Source organism: Lepidochelys olivacea, assembly GCF_965140295.1.
Source record: "Lepidochelys olivacea isolate rLepOli2 genome assembly, chromosome: 11".
Lineage (NCBI taxonomy): Eukaryota > Metazoa > Chordata > Testudines > Cheloniidae > Lepidochelys > Lepidochelys olivacea.
The window spans coordinates 26927768-26947845 of NC_140421.1; the positions used below are offsets into that span (position 1 = coordinate 26927768).

Here is a 20078-nt window from a genome sequence, read left to right on the forward strand (position 1 = left end):
GCTGAATGAATGAAGATGGATTCTAGAAGAGCTTCCAATTTAAGGTCCTTATCTAGAGTAGTGAAGATTGCAGAACCAGGCACTTGTTAAAATGAAAACAATGGGTGGAGATAATGCATGGAGGGAACCAGGGAAGGGTAGAAAAAGAATGCAGACATCACGATCACACTGTCATTTTGCACCTAAATCTAGTAAGTTTTAATGTTTAGTGTCAGCTCTTTGTTCCAAATAGTTCTCATTTTCCATAGCCCCATATTGTGCTGTGAGTTTCTAAGCAGAATTCCTCACTGGGATAACTAAAACCTGGTAGCACAATATGGCTCATCCTCTGGAACTAGTTTATTCAGCTACTAATGCAGCATGGCATTTTCTTTGGCTCAGAATTTCTGAACAGAATGTTACTTGTGACAGTTCTGGGCCATTCTTCCAATTGGTTGTTTGAATGGTATTCCTGAATTCTGAATACACCAAGTGTTGACTTCTTTTATTACGTTGACTTCAGTGGGAGATCTCTTTCTGGGGAGTTTGCAGAAATAGGCCCCAACATTATATTGTAAATTTCTTGAAATGTTTCCCCCTAGTATGGCAGTCACATCTTGAAATAAATGATCTATTTGTTATACTTTCTAGTATCCAGTGTTACCAAATAATTCTTTTCACTATCTGTTTTTGGTTTGCTCCATAATGTGTCTCCCCTTCCGCTCAGGGTTTAAACAGATGTTAAATTTTAAGCTGTTTTTTACATGATCTTTTGTATTGTATGGTATGTTTGAGATTATAGTGTTTTACTCTGTGCTAATGAAAGAGGGATCAAACATTCCTTCCAGCATTTTGATTCAATTAGTACCAAAGATGAAGTAATAATTAAGTGTGTAGCCTGTTTGGTAGTAAATAAATGGTGATAGAATTTCAGGTTTGTGAAATTAAATTAATCTTTATAAATAGGAATGTGTAGGTTTGCTAAAGGCTGGTCTGGCTGCTATTCAATCTACCCCACCCCAAAAAAGTTTTTGTTATACTGTATTGTTAATCTTAAAATAATTATTTTTTTCAGTTCAATAATCATGTCTTTATTATATTTAATATTCTTGGAGACACGTTCATTTTCAGTAAGCTTGCAGTAGCCCTTAGGCTGTTTTAACTGTCCCCATCTTCTTGGATATGATGTAATTGTGCGGAAGGTCATCTTAAATTATTTTTCGAATTCGTTAGCTAGACTGAGATCCAGAACAGTCCTTTGGGAAGCCATTTAAAATTCCTCTTATTAAAATATGGTCTGAAGCATCCTTCTGAGGTTGTTAGGATTTCTGTTTCTTTTAGTTCACTAGGTAGTGTAGAAATTGTACTAATTTTGCTAAATTTTAATAAGTTTAGAATATTTTCTTCTAGGCTGATAAATCTTGCTTTTAGGTCAGGGATTCTGTGATGGGGCATACAAACCCAGCACTGGGTCAGAAGGTGTTAAAGGCCAGTATTGGGCCCAGGTTGTCCTGCCTCTCCCACCCCACACAGCATGCTCCAACTGGAGAAGGGGTTGAAAAGGGAGCAACGCAGCTCAGAAGGGAGACGGCTGGGGAAGAGGACAGACCTACCCTGAAGGCTCTGGGCAAGGGTGCCGGAGAAGCATCCCTGAGGGAAGTGAGACAGTTTGGTTACCTTTCCTTTTTCTTTTTATCTTATCTGGGATTGAAAGCGGGGAAAGAAAAGCAATTACTGTGCCTGGTTCCTGATCATGTAAAATTATATAGTTCTATCCGGAGTCACCGGATGGCACTGTCACACATAGTCACACAAGTTTTTCTTAGTTGCAATCACAGAGTGTGATTGCAACTCACGTAGGCACTTCTGAGTTAGGTGGCTCAGGTACCAGAGTGGTGAAGCTGCAGCAGCAGCGTGCAAGTAATGACCCAGGCTTCCGGGCGCAGTCCTGCTGAAACCCACGCTGCTTCGGTCTTGCACTAGCTAGAATAAAGCTAGCGTGGGTATGTCTACATGAGCTGCAGTCACATACATGACTGTAGATTAGACGTATCCCAAGTGTGAGCAATGTACAGTCATTGAAGAAATGCTGTGTTGTTAGTTTTGTGAGGGAGTTTCTCATGAGGAAGCTGTGCCAAACAGCAAGAGTTTACTCTCCCTTAATCTCCATCATAAGAGTCAATTCTTGGGGCAGTGTTGCTTTCTGGGAACTTGGCATTGTTGTTTGGGCTGAGATCCCTGAAAGAAGGGATTGTGTGCATGCCATTTGTGGTCAATTCTGATGAAGGACTGGTGTATGCAATGTAAATAAAATAAGTTACACTGCAGGCTTGTCTGCACCAGGGGTTTAATCCATAGTAACTCGAGTTAGGTTGGTGTGAAAATGCCTGCGTACACACCACATTGTTAATTAGAGCACAGTAACTCCACATTTACTATGACCTCTGGAGTCCCTTGCAAAGTGTATTATGTTTGATGCCTATTGAGTTAGTGCAGAGTATTGTTCGTGTGCTGCCGCACGTTATTTTGGCGGTCCTCCAAATGCTCTCCTACACTACTTTGTGGGTGTCTGTTACTGATCTGTTTGTTTACCTGAGAACCTTACGCTGCTCTGGTGTCAGGTTGACCTGACGTTCCCTTCCCCATTTAAAAACTGCCCCTGGATTCAGATATATTGACGTTGCTGCGATATTGCTCCAGAAGCCCTACAGCATGCCTCGAGCAACCAGTTAGAACCGTGCGTGCTGAGATCCTGGATCTCCTTGCCATCTGCGGAGTGAAGAATTGATCTGAATCCAAATCCGTCCTGAAGTTTGATGCGAGTCAGTTTAATGGTTTTTTTTCCCCTATCAGTTCACTCTGCTGTAACTCAACTATCCTCTGTGCAATCTGAATTCAGAAGAGCCAAAAGATTCTGGTGTGGCAGGAGTTATAGCAAGGATGACTTTGATGCTGTGTTTTGATTATGCTTGGTGTACTAGACAATAAGCACCCTGAACATAATGCACTTAATGTTTATTCATTGCCTATTCATTATATAAATGGTATAATTCCCCAAAACAATCACTTTCCAATATCTGGCAACAGCATGTCCAGCAGCTTGGACTATGGAGTGCATTGATTAAAATACAGTTGAGCATCAGAACTCCTGTTGGTAGCTGGAGACAGGTCCTCAGGCTTTCTCATTCAATTTGTCATCATGGATTGTGGCCAGTATACAGAAGCATAAGTCAGCAAGTGACATGCGAAGAGATACCTGGGGCACTGCATCCTCTGCTTCTGGGTTCTGCCTCGATCTGCCTTGGTCTTTACGCAGTTAAAGAGAGATTTCCTTGGGGAATACTGGTCTTTGCAGTATGCAAGCTCATAGCTTGACCCAGTCTGTAAAGTGTATATTTTTACTTTCTCAAAGCAAGCTTTCCATTTCCAAGAGCTTATTCTGCAGTATATATTAGTAATGAATATATCTGCTATGGACATCACAGCAAAATGATCAGATGATAACTATTGCAGAGAGGTTTTGTGCAATAATGATAGTCTGGTTTTAGTAGGAAGCTCTGACCGTGTAGCTTTCCGTTTTGCTCAATAGCGTATGCTTGGGTGCCGTGTAAAATACTCACTCACAGCAGTGATCTAGCTTAAAGGAATGTCAGCTGAAGCACATTCTCTTATGCTTCCAGCGTAAATACTTTGGAATGAAGAACAACTCATCAAATCTTGCTAAAGATGGCTAGTTGTGAGGAGGTTGTTTCATAGCTTTCCATTACAGTGATTATAATTTTTTTCCCATAGCCCCAGGGCTGTATTAGTGAAAATGAATGATTCTTGGGGCATGTCTGTACTACATCTGGGAGCGAGCCTCCTACAGGGTTACGCTGGCAGGGCTCATGCTAGTGCTCTAAAAATAGCTCTGTAGATGCGGTGGCTCAGGCTGGGACTTGAGCTCACGAGCCCACTCCCCCCATCTCAGGCTTTACAGCCTGAGCTGCAACATGTGCACACCTATTTTTAGTGTGCTAGCACAAGTCTGCGGACTTGGGCTGGGAGGCTGACCCCCCCCCCCACCCCAATGCAGTACAGGTGTACCCTTGAGTTCTTTTTTCAGGAAAGAAAGGTGCCAAGTCATCAGATAGGAAATTGAGCTTCGTGAGGAAACTGTTCAGCAAAAATTGAAATTCTGGATAAGAAAGTTTTTTTTATGTTTTATTCCTGAAAAGCTGGTGAAGTGCACTAACTAGTGATGTTTACTCATTCCATTAACTGGACACCTGAAACACTACTGACAGTCAGTTATCATTTGGGCTGTCTTCGATCATTTAAATATTAAGAATATAGCTCTTCTAATGTTTCGAGATTTTAATTTAATAAAAGACTTTAAAATCTGATGGCGAGACAGCATTAGGACAATACATTTTATACAGAGCTCTATTGGAGACGTATTTGGATTTGAACTTTCAAGAGCATATAACAGATATACTATATTACATTAGATGAAGCCTCCACCCTTAAGATAATATGGCTAATTATGGAAAATATTAAAAACAGGTTTCTTCCCAGGGTCTATTAATGCTTTGAAATGCAAAGAAAAGAGTGTTAATGGTTAAGCATTTTAAGGGAAAGGTCTAAATTTACTTTTACCAGCTCTGAGGCTGAGAGGTGGGTGCCCGAATGACAGGGCTCTGGGCTGTTCCCATGTGGGTTTTTCTCAGTCTCTCCTGTTGAATCTGCATTGGGCCAAAGAAAAGTGAGAATGATGCTACCCAGTGGTTAGGGCACTCACCTGAGAGTATGTTTAAATTCCTTCTCTGCATCAGGCAGGGGGAACTGGACCAGCATCTCCCACATCCTGCGTGAGTGCTGTAACCACTGGGCTAAGGTTATAATGGAATTCTCCCCCACACTCCATCCATTTTGTATGGCGTTAAATGTTTGCTGCTGCCATTCTTGAAAGAAATGGCTTAGTTGTCTGATTCTAGGAGAGGGTTCCTGGTTTAGGCACCCAACACTTGGGATCTAAACGTCACAAGAGGGGACGCACCCCTGACCTTGACATCTGCTATTGGCTAGCTTAGACTACTCCTTGCCTAGAATGCAGGCTCTGGTGACAGTCTCTCCGTACATGCCTAACTCGGAGTGGGGACTCAACAGGGGGCCTAAGTACCGAAAAGTTATGCGTTGCAATTGTGAGTGTTGCGATGCCTACGTCCATTTGTGGATTTGGGTCTGACTCCTTATGTAGACATGGACAAGTCACATGATCTCTCTTTTCCGAAGTCTTCCTGTCTGCGAAATGGGGATCAGTTACCTACTCCACAAGGCTGTTGTGAGGCTCAATATGTTGTTTGTAAATATTTATGTAGGTGTCTACATTTTTAATTGAAGTTAATAAATTATATTTGCACTGGTATGAATACTTAGCTGCCTGCATCAACGTGTCTTAACCTGAATTACACCAGTATGTCAGTGTCTTTTTGGAAACTACCACATGCAGATACATTTGATGTTCTGTCCCTAATACTGAATATCCCTTCATTTCGCGTGTTGACTGTATTTGTAGAATGGTCAACAGGACATTTATTCAGGAATTGAAAAATATAAATTCACATGAACTTGGAATGAACTAAAGTGAAACTGAGAATTTCCATAGACTGATTTATATGTTGCTGAAGAGTCAGGACAACAATGCCTGGTGTTTCATTAACTACTACATACACATGTTAAACTGCCGTGGAAAAACACGGGACAGTGTTGCATGTATTGGAAAAGCATGTGAATTCATTGATATCTTTACTGGCACAAACAAATAATCGTAGTAATAGAATTAGGCCATTAAAAGTCAATGGCAAAACACAGATTGCTTTCAGCTGGAGTAGGATCAAGCCTAGATTGAATTTATGTAACCAGCACCAACTGGAATCACAAGCCCATATTTTCAGGGGATTATATCATAGCTTTTTCAAAAAGTTGCTTTGGGCTGAAATGTATCTGGAAAGGTACTTTAATTACTCTTTATCTAGCATTTCAGGTGTACATGGTGCTGTACCAGTGGATGTAACAGTGAATATTACTCACAGTGGGTACCATTGGCAGCAGTGAGGAGGAGCAGCACTGCTGGCTGCCCCACTGCGCACTCAGGTCTAGTCCTGACAGTCTTCCATCATGACAAAACATGGGGGCCAAATCTGAATGAGTGGACACCCGAGGTTATCTTGTATGTAACGGATAACTCCAGTTGCAGTCGTGGTCCTATTGAGGTCACACAATGTTTTTCACAAGTCAGTTTCGTTATTGTTTGTCAGATTATTTTGAGATTTCTTTTGTACTCCTTTTTGTAACACAAAAAATAACTTGCTTGAATGTTGAACCTTGAATCTTGTATAGCTCATGCAATATCCAATGTTGCATAACACTTATCCATAAAACTAGTACTGTATCTTGGAGAGAGTTTCTGGGAAGAAAAAAAGTTTTATTTAGCAAATCAGATGCTACTGGTACAAAAGCTGTATTCAAACATTCCATGAAAATTTCCAGGCATTGATACATTAGATCTTTTGAGCAACCATGAGTGTAATTACAACAACATATTTCTATAGCACCTTTTGTAAACCTTGCCACTCTTTACAAAATTACAGTCTATGTATAATAGGATAGGGACCATTTTGTCCTTTAGTGAAATGCAGGGTCCTCTGGGATGAAATCAGGCAGCTGTTTCATAGGTGCTGGAACTAAGGGTGTGGGGGTACTGCCACATGCCCTGGCTTGAGGTGGTTTCCATCATGTACAGGGTTTACAGTTTGGTTCAATGGCTCTCAGCACCCCCATTGTACAAATTGTTCGAGCACCCCTGAGCTGTTTAACCGTGTACAACATGCTTACACAACAATTGTAGGATAGGAAGGGCTGTGGGGAGTTAAGTAGGCATCATGTGCTTACTGGGGTTAGAATATAGCCAGGACAACATAGTTAACACACTGTCTATTGCACAAAGTGCCATGAGATTTCACTAATTACATATGCTTTGGACCTTGGTTTCACGTTTCCTTTGAAAGTCAGCCCCACACTGCCTGCTATCACTAACCAGGGGAATTAGTTCAGTACTGTTTCACAAAGATAGCTACATTCATCAAATTACAAGAAACACTTTTTATAGAATCTAGGTGTTTCCTGTAGGTCTCCATCTAAGAGCTGAATAATCAGTCTGACTCTTTACTCTGATCTGAGAGAGCAGACCCCTGCACCCATGGGGCACTCCAGTGACTTTAATGAGTCTCTGTGTGGGTTTAAGGATCTGCCCACATTGATCAAATTACAAAGTTGGGGTCTGTTGGTTTGTGACAGAAAACAGAACCATATCAAAAAGCGTTATGACTGAAGTAGCAAGGATACTATGAAGTGTTCACTGACATTGAGCAACTCTAGTTTGTCTAGTCATAGACCAGCTTTTCAAAGTTTGTACCTAAGAAGACTTACCTGTAGATTTTTAAACTGCTTTGATCATTTACCTAACACCTATTTTTAAAAGGACTCCAAGGGCCATACACAACCCATAATCCACAAAAAGAATCCCCCTGCCCACCGAGGAGAGTTCTACCTGTGAAAGAGGAGCAGTTATAATGGCCCCAAACAAACATATGCATGTATATAGCGGAGAGCCCCGCCCTCACCTCTGCAACTGTAGAGGGCCCTAAATGCAATGGACCTGATGTGATTTTTGCTTCCTCCAGGCAGTAAAAATCACAGGATTTCCAGCGCCCATTCAGGGTTTTCTTGTCCTCTGTATCATGTGGGGCCTGACTGTCTGAGAGCTGGGTGTGGATTGAGGTCATGTCAACTGCAATGGCATTTGGGGCGGGGCCAGAGGAGGAGCGGGAGACTGGACTGGTATAACCACTGCTACAATGACCACGTAGAGTAAGGAATCTGGCTCCAGTTCCCCCAAACTCATGAACTTCCAGGTTTAGGATGAACGCTGAGCTTATGCACTCTATTGAGGTGTATTGTCAGTGTGCGATGTCGATAAGCACCTAACTAAATTCACATGCACTTGAGACATTTTTCTGTCCTCCCATTTCAATCCTAATATAACTAACAGCTAGAATATAAAAATAATATACTGATGTACAGCCCAAAGATAGAAGTATGTTTGTTTAAGCTTTCTTCTTCTATGTTTTTCTTAAGCAATACTAGCATTCAAGGAATCAGTTTGATTTTTTTTTTTTTAAATGTTGACAAAACACCTAGGGCCTAGGATAGATGCTTTTGTACAAATCTAAAAAAATAAAATGAAATTAGAGATTGTTGAAATCATTCAGAAGATATAAGAAGCTCATGTTTTAGGAATTGGGTTAAAAATATCCTTTGTAATGCATCCTATTAAAGTAATGATTACATAGTGCGAGAGAAGAGTTTATTGTACATTTTTTTCAAAGATGTAGGCTTTTAGTTCAATGAACAGCTTTGTAATTAGCAGCAAGGAGACTAGATGGTCCACATTTAGGAGAGTAATTTGTACGCTAATTGTGTTTGACTGTTTAATTACACTTGCTTACTGTAATTGAGGCCGGATGGTGACCCCTTAACAATAGCTGCTATAGGGCCTGTTGATGACTAAGTGTGGTACAGTGTCATAAAGCTCACACAACTCTCAAGAGGCTAGAATATTTTTAACTATTCCCAAAGCTAAGAGAAGAAATCTAGAAGGAGAAAGAAGGATTGATTTGAGGGGAAGAGAAACGGAACAAATACAGGCTGCTATTAAAGCCTTTACTGGCCAGTGGTAAGTTGAAGGGAGAGGAAAAAACGGGAGGATCAGCAGAAAACATGACAAAAACAAAGAAGTAAAGAAAATCCAGGAGGACACAGGCAGAAGGAAAGGAACAAAAATGTAGGACTTTCAAGTGGCTCAAAGGAGAGAGTCCTACAAAGTAACAGGATAGAAAAGATATCTGCTAGCGGGTGGAGAATGGGAGACCATCGTAGCAGAAACACGAAGAGATAAAAAAGAGACGGTGGGAGGCTGAGAGTAATAGAAATGTGCCCCAGTTTGTTTTTTTTTAAATATATGGTTATAGCAATGTAGCGGCCAGCTGCATACAATTCTGGTGGAATACTATGACGTTGCACAACATTGTGTGAGGTTGTAAGGTATGTCAATACAGTATGCTCCTCTATGCTGTCTGGAGGCAAGACATGCCTGTTTGTACTATGCATCTTTTTACACCATTCATAATAATAAGAAAAATGCTTTCCGAATACAAGTGACAAGAAAAACCCAGCACTGTGAGTCAGCCCCTTGTGACAGCTGTTATGCGGCTTTAGTGAGTTCTCAGATCAAGTGGATTATAGTACAGTTTGTAATGAGGAATGGTCTCTGAAGGGTGGAAATAGGTGAAATATTGTCAGGGGCAGGGAGGAATCCTAAGCATTATCTCAGTGACATGGAAGTGAGAACCCGTAGTGAACAGACATGATCTGACTGCACTATTAGTCATTTGTATTACAGCAGTCTCTAGAAGCCTTGTCCGAGATCAGGGTGCTGCTGTGCTAGGTGCTGTACAAATACAGAGACAGTCCCCTGCCCCAAAGAGTTTTAATTCTAACTAGTCAAGACAGACAAAGGGTGGGAAGAAAAAGAGAAGCAGGGAGAGATGAAGGTCACACGGAAGGTCAGTGAAAGAGAACAGATAGAATCCAGGTTACCTGAGTCCCAGGCGCATGCCCTAATGAACCATGCTGACTCCTGCTGTAGTAACTGGGCCTGCAAATTTACCCTATTTGTAAGCTAAATGAGAAACAGTAACTAAAAGTTCATAACATGTCACAATACCTTTAATAATAAATATTACTAGGGAAAGGTGCAAAAGATGAGGGGAAAAAAACCAACTAAATTAGTCCAAACCAAAAAGACCTGCTAATATAACTCAAGACTGTTAACATCATGTCTGTGAGGCTGAAAATCAATGAATCAACATTGGAGTGTTGGAAATTAGGCCTAATTGGTGGAGAAAATAACAGGGGAATGGGCCAAGCCATCCTCACTCTCTTTGGGTGGCAAATATGGATGGAGGTTACTGCTACACTGGCTGATTGAAAGAAGAGGAAGGAGCAAACTTCACCATCATGGCTGTCATGCCAACTGTCTCCTGAGCACCTGGACCTTCTTTGTCCTGATCCTGAGAGAGGTGCTGACACCTGACTGGGCCAGAGAGAGGGACCCTGATGACATCACCACCTCCACCAGCTGCAGATAAATCCCAAACACCACCTGGGATGTGAGACTTTGTCACACCTCTCCCCAAGAGTCCCTTTTCCTTCCCCATCTTATTTCTTTTCTTTTCTTATCCCTCTCCTTTTGCCTTCTGTCTAATAAGAGTCAGGCTCAGCTGGCCAAGACTGAATGTTTTGCAACACTACTGTAAGCCCGTAACCGGAAAAACAGCTAAATCCAGTGCTCTGAACAGCTAATGCTCATACAAGTTCGCCAGATTTCAAAGTGGCTAATAAGACTATGTGCTTGGCCTGGGTTTTCAGCAGTAAGTTTGCAAGCAAAAGTCAATGTCGGAGACAAAAGCTGCATTTTCTATCTTTGTGGTTCTTTTCTCAACCCCTTGTGTATTTGTCTTGATTTGTCTTCTGGGAAATGGGATCTGACTTTAACAACAACTACAACAGCTCCAGCCAATGTCAACTAACTGCCCCTCCCACCAAAGAAAATAGTTATTACCGTCTAAGAGACTATCATACTGGGTGTTTCTTTCTAAGATCTCCCTGCAGCCTAAGGGAAAGGAAACAAAGGATGTTGTTAAAATAAAACCTTACTCAGTTCTTTACATTTCAAGCGTTTTAATTGTTTTCCTTTTTTTCCTGTGCCTTTAATAAAAGGTTACGAAGATTTTTAATGATGTTTGCCATGTTATTAAGCAGACTGAGATCTCTGTATACCAAACTGGAACCTTGTTTAACGCTGTTTGTTGTTGGACAGTAACAGGGTCTTGTTAATACCTTTGACACTTTGGGCCCATTTATTCCATCTAAATTAATACAGCACTCCCCAAGGTCATTGTTACTGGTATTTGCGTCTATCTTCTCTAAATGCACTAATGTTGATTAATAGGTTCTCTCTGTTGTCAGACTCTTACGCTGGATGGGAAGTCTTCGTTTTATTATCTTGGGGTAGTGCTGATAAGAAATTTAGATTTTTTTTAAAATTATTATTATTTTTTTTAGACACTGTAAGGATACAAATTTGTGAGCATTTTTGGTAGTTTTAGCAATGGAAAACTCCTACTGAGAGTTTCTGTTTTGGTTAGAAAAGAGGCTGGAGGAAATTGAAAGACCATATGGAGTAGGAAAACACGTACCTGTTTAATTGTAATTTGTTCAAGCTATTGGGAAAACAATTAAAACTGTGACATAATCCATTTTCTACCAGCAGTAATTCATTCAATAATATGTACCACTATTTGAACAGTTTAATAATTTCCAGCAAAGGCCAGCTAGTGTATATATGACTGAGAATTAGAGTCAGGGACAGGACAGACTGAATGGGGAGAACCACTACAATAATCCCCTTCTCCAAGAGGCTTGCAGTTTCTGAAAATTGCATGTTTAATTATTGGCTGTACAAGAAAATGTCTATAACACTATTTCTTTTAAGTACATCTACATTCTGTTGTCTCCAGAGCTGGTGACAGTGGGGACAACAGGTTGCCCCCTTAATCAGATCTGACAGAGCAGTTGGATTGCTGCTTGGTGAATTTCAATAGCTCTGTGTCAGGGCAAAAGGGCAGGGAGGGGATAATCCTGCTGTGTAACTCTAGTGAAGATGTGTTTCTGTATGAAAGGTGCTGTGTAAGGCTGGAAGGATTATGAGTTAGCTAGGATTTCTGTGTCAGTGTCCTAAGCCGTTTTATGAACAGACCAGACCATATGATCTAAATACCATAGAACTGTTTCCCCTAACTACTGACCTGAAGAAGAGCTCTGTGTAAGCTTGGAAGCTTGTCTTTCTCACCAACGGAAGTTGGTCCAATAAAAGATATTATCTCACCCCCTTGTTTCTCTTCTCACTACAATCAGATATCAAAATCAGGCTGGTCAGTGCCATTTTCTGTTATATCAGTTTAGATGCGCAAATTTTATTACCCACAAGAGGCTACTGAAACTTGTCAAAGAAGGGAGTTAATTTAAAAGTACAGTACTGTATTCCAAAGAGTAAGACTGTTTTGTTTTAATAGTCTAAACCAATAGTGTCCTCTGTTAACAATAGGAGGCGTTTAGAAAATGATTCTCTTTTGCACAAAATTATGATGCTGTTGACAAACTGTAAACCCGAAAAGTTTTTGGCCAAAAAACTGAAAATTTTGCCTGAAACTTTTTGTTTTTGGGGGGTTTTTTTCAGTGAAAAGTCAGTTTTCCCTGGAAAGCAGCATATACTTCCCCCCCCTCAAAAATTGTTTAGTCAAAAACCCAATTTTTCATGAAAAATAGTTTTGATATTAAATTTTCAACCAGTACTATTAAGAATGTATAATATACAGTATGGTTCATACATTTTCTACATATCCATATCTACATTTTATCTCATTATATATCTACATTATAGAAAAATGAGAGTGGGTAGAACAAAGAGCAGGTTGAATAGTGTTTGCTGACTATATTTGATGAATTCCATTGGCTTGTGTTGAATAATTTATTCAAAACACTTTTGCAGTATTTCACCAACTCTATAGCTGATCAGATACAATTCAGCATGATACTTATGAAATTTGTTGAAGTTGCTGCCGAAGGCCCGGACGTGCCATCTCTTTGTATTTGCCGCCGCAGGCATCTCCTTCCTTCGCTGGTGCCTGGAGCAGATCCTGCCTAGGAGCTGGAGGAACATGACGACACTTCCTGGTAGCTGCCTGAGGTCAGCGCCGCCTGCACCCCAATCCCCTGCTGCAGCCCTGAACTCCCTCCCGTAGCCCACACCCCAAACCCCCTCCCACGCCAAAGCTCCTGCCCCAGCCCCAAGCCCTCTCCTGCACCCCACATACTGGTCATATTGTGCTTCCTGCCCCTCCCCCCCCTCATTCTGTTTGGGAATTCTTGCATTTGACTGCTATGGAATACAGAGTTTTCTTTTAACTCCTCTATTGTAACAAAATCCCTCTCAAACACAAGAAATGGAGACAGATGATATTTGCATATATCATTTCAACACATCCATTCTTGCTTCTCATCTACAGATTAAAAGGAATGTTCACAGATAAAAATAATGAATTACAAATAGACAATTGGCCTGGTTTCCAGAACTTGTGTATCCTGGACATTCGGTTGAAATTTATCACAGTCTTGACAGTCACTGAGTTTATGATACTGTCAATCAGTTTTTTACTAGCAGTTAACTGGAGGTCTAAGTATTGGCCTAAAATAAGCAGTTGGTTCTAGAAAATCTGGAGCCATACCTCTTACGGGGAAGATTGGCATGTTAAACCTGGAGACTTTGATTAGTATCAAAAAAATGCAACCCCTTCTTGGATTATTGCTGAAAAAGACCAGCAAGCACCTCACATGCCTGTTTTAGGCTGGTTAAAAATTCCTTTTCTACATCATATTTTTTTCTTTTTACATACCAGGGACATCCCCCATTTTTCTGTTCTTTTACATTGGTTTAACTACAAAGAAAGCATTGTTTATGCATGCCTTTTGTTGAATAGCTAATACTAAATGTTGTATGTAAACTGCGTGTTGAATCATGTATAGCCCTTTTCTTTTTCGAAGTTTTGCTTTTTATTCTGTAAAACCAGTTGCTGCTGATACATGTGAATCAACTATATTTCATTGTATCACAATAACTTCTTAAAACAAACGTGGCTTCATATTTATAAGAATCTTTTTTCTTGTTGTACCTATGCAGGTGTTTCTCTTTTTTCTTAAAACTTAAATAAATCTTTAAAAAATGAAGAAAATGATCCATTACTCTAGGAATATGTGTATAGACCAGTCTTCAGATGCAAAAGAATGACTGGAGATGTGTAGGGGATGGTGGAGTGAGTTCAAGGGGCCTAAATAAATGGCTAGCTTTTGTACTGGGGTGTGTGTGTAAGTGTACTTGTAAAAAAAAACCAAAACACAAATATTACCCCTATGTAATATACCTATCACTCCATAGTTAAGGCTGCAACTGAGTGTCCATTATAATTCTGTTTGTACTCGGTATTTGTAGGGTTTGCCTGCCTGAGCGTTGGCTTTGGGCCGTGCTGGGGAGTACACTAGCAAAGCTTGGCCTGAGGATACATTCACTCTGTTTCCTCTCCTTTCCCCTTACATACCTTACATGGTCAGGCTATTAGTCTTTTCTCACTCAGCTTGTATTTTTATGCAATTACAAGTTCTCTTTTATTTGATTTTCCTTTGTTTCAGACCAATACACCAATGCCAGCAGGTAGTCAGTTAGGCTCTGATTCAGCATGATACTTAAGCATGTGAGTAACTTTAAGCATGTGAATAGTCCCAAAGTTATGCATGTGCTTAAGTACCTTACTGAATCAGGGCTTTAAGTGTGCAGGGCAAGGGGCTGTGCTATTTCAGACCACACCAAGTGTAACTGTTTCTCTTCTCCTTCATTTAATTGGGAGTGAAATTTTATTTCCTTTCTGTTTCTAATGGTGACTTTTTTTCTGGATTATACACATTTGTGGAAATAAAATAAATAAATAAATAAAATAAATGGAAATTGGCATTTCCTTCTTCTCAGGGTTACAGCAACAAAGCTTAATGCACCACATAGGCCTGTTATCTGCTTTCCTCACTGTTATGGATTTCATGCCATTTTAATAAAAAAGCTGTTTCCAAATCTGAGCAAATGAAAACGTCAGACCCTCTGATATTCATCTAAATGCTGATCCTGTGCACACCCCTGGTGACTACCACAGTGAGCCTGAGAGAAACAGAGCTAGAAATGAAAGTTAGCTTACGCAGATCTGGAACATCCTAACTGCAAACAAGGATTTTTGATTATTATTTTATATTAATCTTTATCAAAATTTGTAAATTGCTTGGGGAAAATATCTGTATGAAGTTTATAAGTGTACCTTTTTGAGCAATACATATTTTTAAAGAGGTTTCATATAGGAATTTGGATCAATTTTTCTTTCTCCTTTTAGAAAAAACAGTCAGTGTGAACCATCTGAACAGTTTATTTAAATGGTAAGTTGGGGGTGCTTCCTGTTAATTAGTTTATTACAGTATCTGGGTTGCTCATAAACTCTGGAACTGATGGTTGAGGATTTGTTAGCACAGAATATGGTTATTGCTAAGTTAAAAGCGGTTATATTGCAATGTGTTGCTCTTGGCCTTCTCACCCTAAACTCTGATTTACCATTCTAGGCCTTAGACTGGTCCATCTGTATGCCCACAGCAAACATGGCTCCCTTAGCTCTGCCCCCTCCTCACCCAGCCAGTTCAATCTTCTTAATATTTCCCCTCCTCTGTTTTGCTTTTTGAGGAAGGTTCTCTTTCCTTCACTAAGAGAAATTACCACTGAGTTATTGTACAACCCAGATTCCCACCCCTCTTCTTCAAGCCAATCAGATTGCAGAGAATTGTGAAACTAATCCCGTAAGCTCTTAACTTTAAGAGAGTCTCCTCTTCTTCCTTCACATTTTATTTTGAGTATCTATGTAAGGGAAACATATCAAGCAAAGTGAAACTAAAACAGAGGGTTCCTTTGTCCCTTTGAATGTTAAAGAACAAGTTTTCCCTCTTCACTAGCATTAGGTTTATTATGAATGGTAATAAACACTGTACGGATACAGATCTTGAATTTTTCTGGAGTGTAGGGTACTGAGCAAGGAGACAACTCACAGCAAAATGTTTACATTTGAAGCATGGATTTAAATATGCCAAAGTACTACTGCATTTGGACAACCTCCTAAATAGCAGAAACAAGTGCTGATAGGGCTGCAGAAATTACTTTCCTTCCTCTAGGGGACCCCCCCCACAAGGGGAACTATGCTGTGCTTTTAAATCTAATGTGCAATACAGATATACTTACTACCATAGAATGGAACTAAGGCCTCAGAATGTCCCAGAGAAGAATATTAAATCAACTTTATTGTATCTAAGCATCACCAAACCTGTGGTGACCAAGTTTAGGAGCTGGAAGAAACTTGAATCTAATATTGCTTCAGTCTGCTCCATGCATTCTCTAGGATATGTGCACCACAGGAAAAACAAGGCAGTGGAGAAGGAATCTCAGCACTGAAATGAGTCCTTCGGGACCGTAGTTTAGACCAGCTATTGACCAGCTCTTAACACATGCACTGCATTTACTGATAATATGCCATTAGATCAAAATACCAAATTATTTCATTATGATGTGAAGTCCACAGCAGTCTGAATAAATAAACAGCTTCACCCATCCTGTTTCCTACATAAAAAGTTAGCTAGGGGAGATAGGGCAATGGAAAACTCAATCGAGTTAAAAGGTGAGAGAAATCTCTTCCACTGTCCATTTTATGCAGGATTTTTGACATGAAAATAAATCTGGTGAACCTCTCTCTCACTCTAGCATAAATCTGGAGTAAAACTGGGATGGGATGAAAACCAGGCCTTGTTTGTACAGTGTTCTATCCGAGAACTTGCTTATCACATGGACATAATGTTCAAAGACACAACTCAACTAAAACTAGTTTGACATTCAAATGAAATGAAAGGTATTTGGACTGTGTTTAGTAGAATGCCATGACAATTCACAATAAACGTGGTACAGCAAATATGTTGTGATAGTTAAATGTGTATAATTTAGACCTAAAACTAAAATCCTGACACTTGTGGATGCATGTGAATAGAAGATCCATGGCTCTTTTCACTAGGATGGTGGTGATAAAATCTGATGTCCTAAAATAAAAAACCCTTAGTTGGTTAACAGTCATCTGTCCACCTAAATTCCCTCTGTGTTGTGCCAGTGTGCTATAATTGAGTGACCACAAGCCAGAGACTCTGAGCTCTAGTATTGCCTTTACCACTGTCTTGCTTTGTGACAGTAAATCCAAACCCTGTCTTGCATTTGCCTTCAAACCCAAACCCCGAACCTTAGCCCAAACTCAATCCAGATTCTATTTCGAATGTTGCCCCCAGCCTCTGATTAGCATTGCTGTAGTTTGTGTTGGATACAGGCTTTGTGTTAAACTGCTATATAGTGACTCTTGTAGGCTCCATACTCCCCTTCCTTCTGCACCGTGGAGGGGAGCAAAAGAGAAAACGTCTGCTCAGATCAGAACAAAAGAGTGGAAAGGTATTGAGTGGTGACCACACCATCCGCTCCCCCTTAAAAGCGAACAGAACACTTCCACGTGGACACTGCTCAGCTGGGATCTGTGGTGAGGCATGTAGGAGCAGAGAGGGGGTGCAGCTGGGGAACAGCCAGTCTACACAGCATGTTTCCCTAAGGACCCAGCAGATTTAGATCAGCAGTTCCTCCATAACCCGCTGCTGCTGGTCCTCTTCTCTTCGCGCTCGTCCTGTGGCTGGGCTTGAGCTGCGGTGCGTGCCCTGCAGCAAACCACAGTCTGTCGCTCCATCGCCGGCACCCAGGAATTAGAGGTATGTATCCCCATCTCTGAGTGCTGGGAATGGGGCTGCACCCCCACCCCCCTCACTGCATCCCTCTCCCGTCTCATCCCACCCTGCCCCCCACACCTACCCATCCTAGCCCTGTACCCCTTACAGCACTCTCCCATCCATCCTCTCCACCACCCAGAGCTGCCACCCCTATGTTCCTCACCCCCGTAAGCCCTGCATCCCATTCACCTCCATACACTGCTGCACTCTCATATGTCCCTGTGCCCCCCACATCCTCATGCACCTGTAGCCTTCTGCCTCCCCCTGCAACCCCATCCATCCCACATACCCACCCGCACCCCTTCCTCTCTCCTTCACTGCCTCCTCTCACCCCACTCTGCTCTCGTCCTTGGCCTCTTTCCCTCCCCATCCTCTCTCCTCACCTCCTCCCCCCATCTTTTCCCCTCCGGCCCACCCTCCTCCCTTCCTGGCTGGGTGTCTCTGTAGGCAAGTGTGTGCATGCATAGACTGTGTGTGTATCTTTGTGTAGGGAAGTGCATGTGTTGCCGCATGTGTGTGTACCTGTGTGAATAAAATTTTCAGCCTAACTCTCTGATGTTTATTCCTTTTGCTGGCTTGCGCACAAAAAAATGGATGACATAAAATGTGTGTATTCATTCCATAACAAGTTTTTAAAAGAGAGGGGAACTCTAAAAGAAATGTATTATTTCTTAAAAAGTGAATGTTGTTACAGAAGAGCCAATATATCATACATTTCTCCCTAGCTTTGTCTAGCTACCTTATAAACGATTTGTTGCAGACTCTGTTTTTATGTGTATGTCCAGCACCTACCACCCTGGAGCTCTGATCTTAATTGGGGTCTCTAGCCACTAAACAACCATTGTAATAATAAATAATGTGAAAGTATGTGTGTTCGTGCATGCTAGATGTGTACACATGAATACATGTGTGTACCAGCATGTAGGTGTGGGAGTCAGTTTCTACAGATTTATTTATATAGGTATCTGAACAGGTGTGCATTTCTGTGGTTGTGCTCTATGGATTTGTATTTGGGCTTCAGGAGTGGGCCTTTAATGGACCCATTGCAGCTGTGATAATGAGTGGTCCTAATTTCCACATATAAAATAGTAATAACTTTAATGAACAAAAACCATGGAGCTGGCTACGAAAAATGGGAAGAGGGGAGGGAAAGAATCATGAAAAACTTTGTGAAATTTCTTTTTTAAAAAAATACCCTTTTTGACTACTTTGCTGCCTACACCCATACCATCCTCTCCTCCCTCTTCAAAGAGGGTATTCATGCCAAGGAAAAGGAGAGATGATGATACACTCCCTTTGTCCTGGACAGCTGCTTGGCTCCTATGCTTTTCTGATTCTTAAACCAGTGTCGTATCTGAGTGGTTCCAGGAGACCATGAAATGACGTGACTAACATCTGTCTCATGTACTTCATTCTTTCTCTCATCCTCTCTCCCGGGGGAGAATTGTGCGTGCAGTGTGTTTTTTTTATTCCTTTGGGAGCCACTGTCCATTTCGACAAATTGGAGTAGCTCTGGGTTTGCTCTAACTTGGACTGGGGGCTGGTTTGCCCCCAAACCCTTCAGGATAGGGGAGTGGGAGGTTGTGGAGCAATGATGTAAAACCATGTCCCCTCTGCAGGTTACCAACCGCAGCTCTAGGCACACCTGGGGGTCTAGCCCACTATGTTTTGAATAACAGTGCTACTGGCATAGTTTTAACAAACATGGAAATCTACTTTTAGCTTTTCTGGTGGTTGAATATCAGCAGATTCATATGATCTTTCAATGGTAGCAGATCAACATTGGAAGTGAGACTATTGCCAAAAGAGGCAGAGCTGTTGTCCTGCCTGACAAGGACCTCTTCCGGAGAGACTGCCTGTGCTCTAAAGCTACTGCCTGCAAAGGAGAGGGTGACATAGGGACGGAGGCTTTGCGTCAACAAAGCCCTGAAGCATGTCAAAGGGACCTAAGCACATGTTTAATTGCTCTGCTGAATTGTGGATGGAATCACTGAGAAGCCACTTTTGTGACAAAGATGCTTAGCTCTTCACAGGACTCCATAGGGACAGAACAAGCAATGACTTGTATGTGTTTTTAGTGAGAGGGTAGGATCTGGGGAAGAGCTGTGTTGTACATAATGGCATATTACCAGCGACTACAACAACTTAATGTCAGTCTCTTTATACTGAGCCCTAAAGCCCTTCTGGTTCCCAAGAACAGGTGTACGAAGAGAAGCTGCTCCAATGTGCCTTAGACCACACACTGCTAACAAGAATCTTCTATTGAATTTCCTCACTGGATTTCTTATTGTCTGAGTCTGGCACTTTTCCAATGGTCTCTAAGATAGAACTAGTTAGATCTCATTATAACTCAGATGCGATAAAAATCACCCTGGGATTTTTCAGGGGACTGCTTCTAATGGGATGACAGTATCCCTGTTTACAAAGTAAAGGTCACATGGAATTTTACCAAGCAATCTAAACTTACCTTGTTGTAGCATTGCAGAAGCCAG

At 41.2% G+C, this 20078-nt stretch overlaps 1 protein-coding gene across 1 annotated transcript in view; it reads left to right on the forward strand.

Moving 5' to 3' along the window:
- The window catches only part of LYPD6 (LY6/PLAUR domain containing 6), a 65600-nt gene that overhangs the window by 24454 nt on the left and 21068 nt on the right, over positions 1-20078 (forward strand). The window lies entirely within an intron of this gene.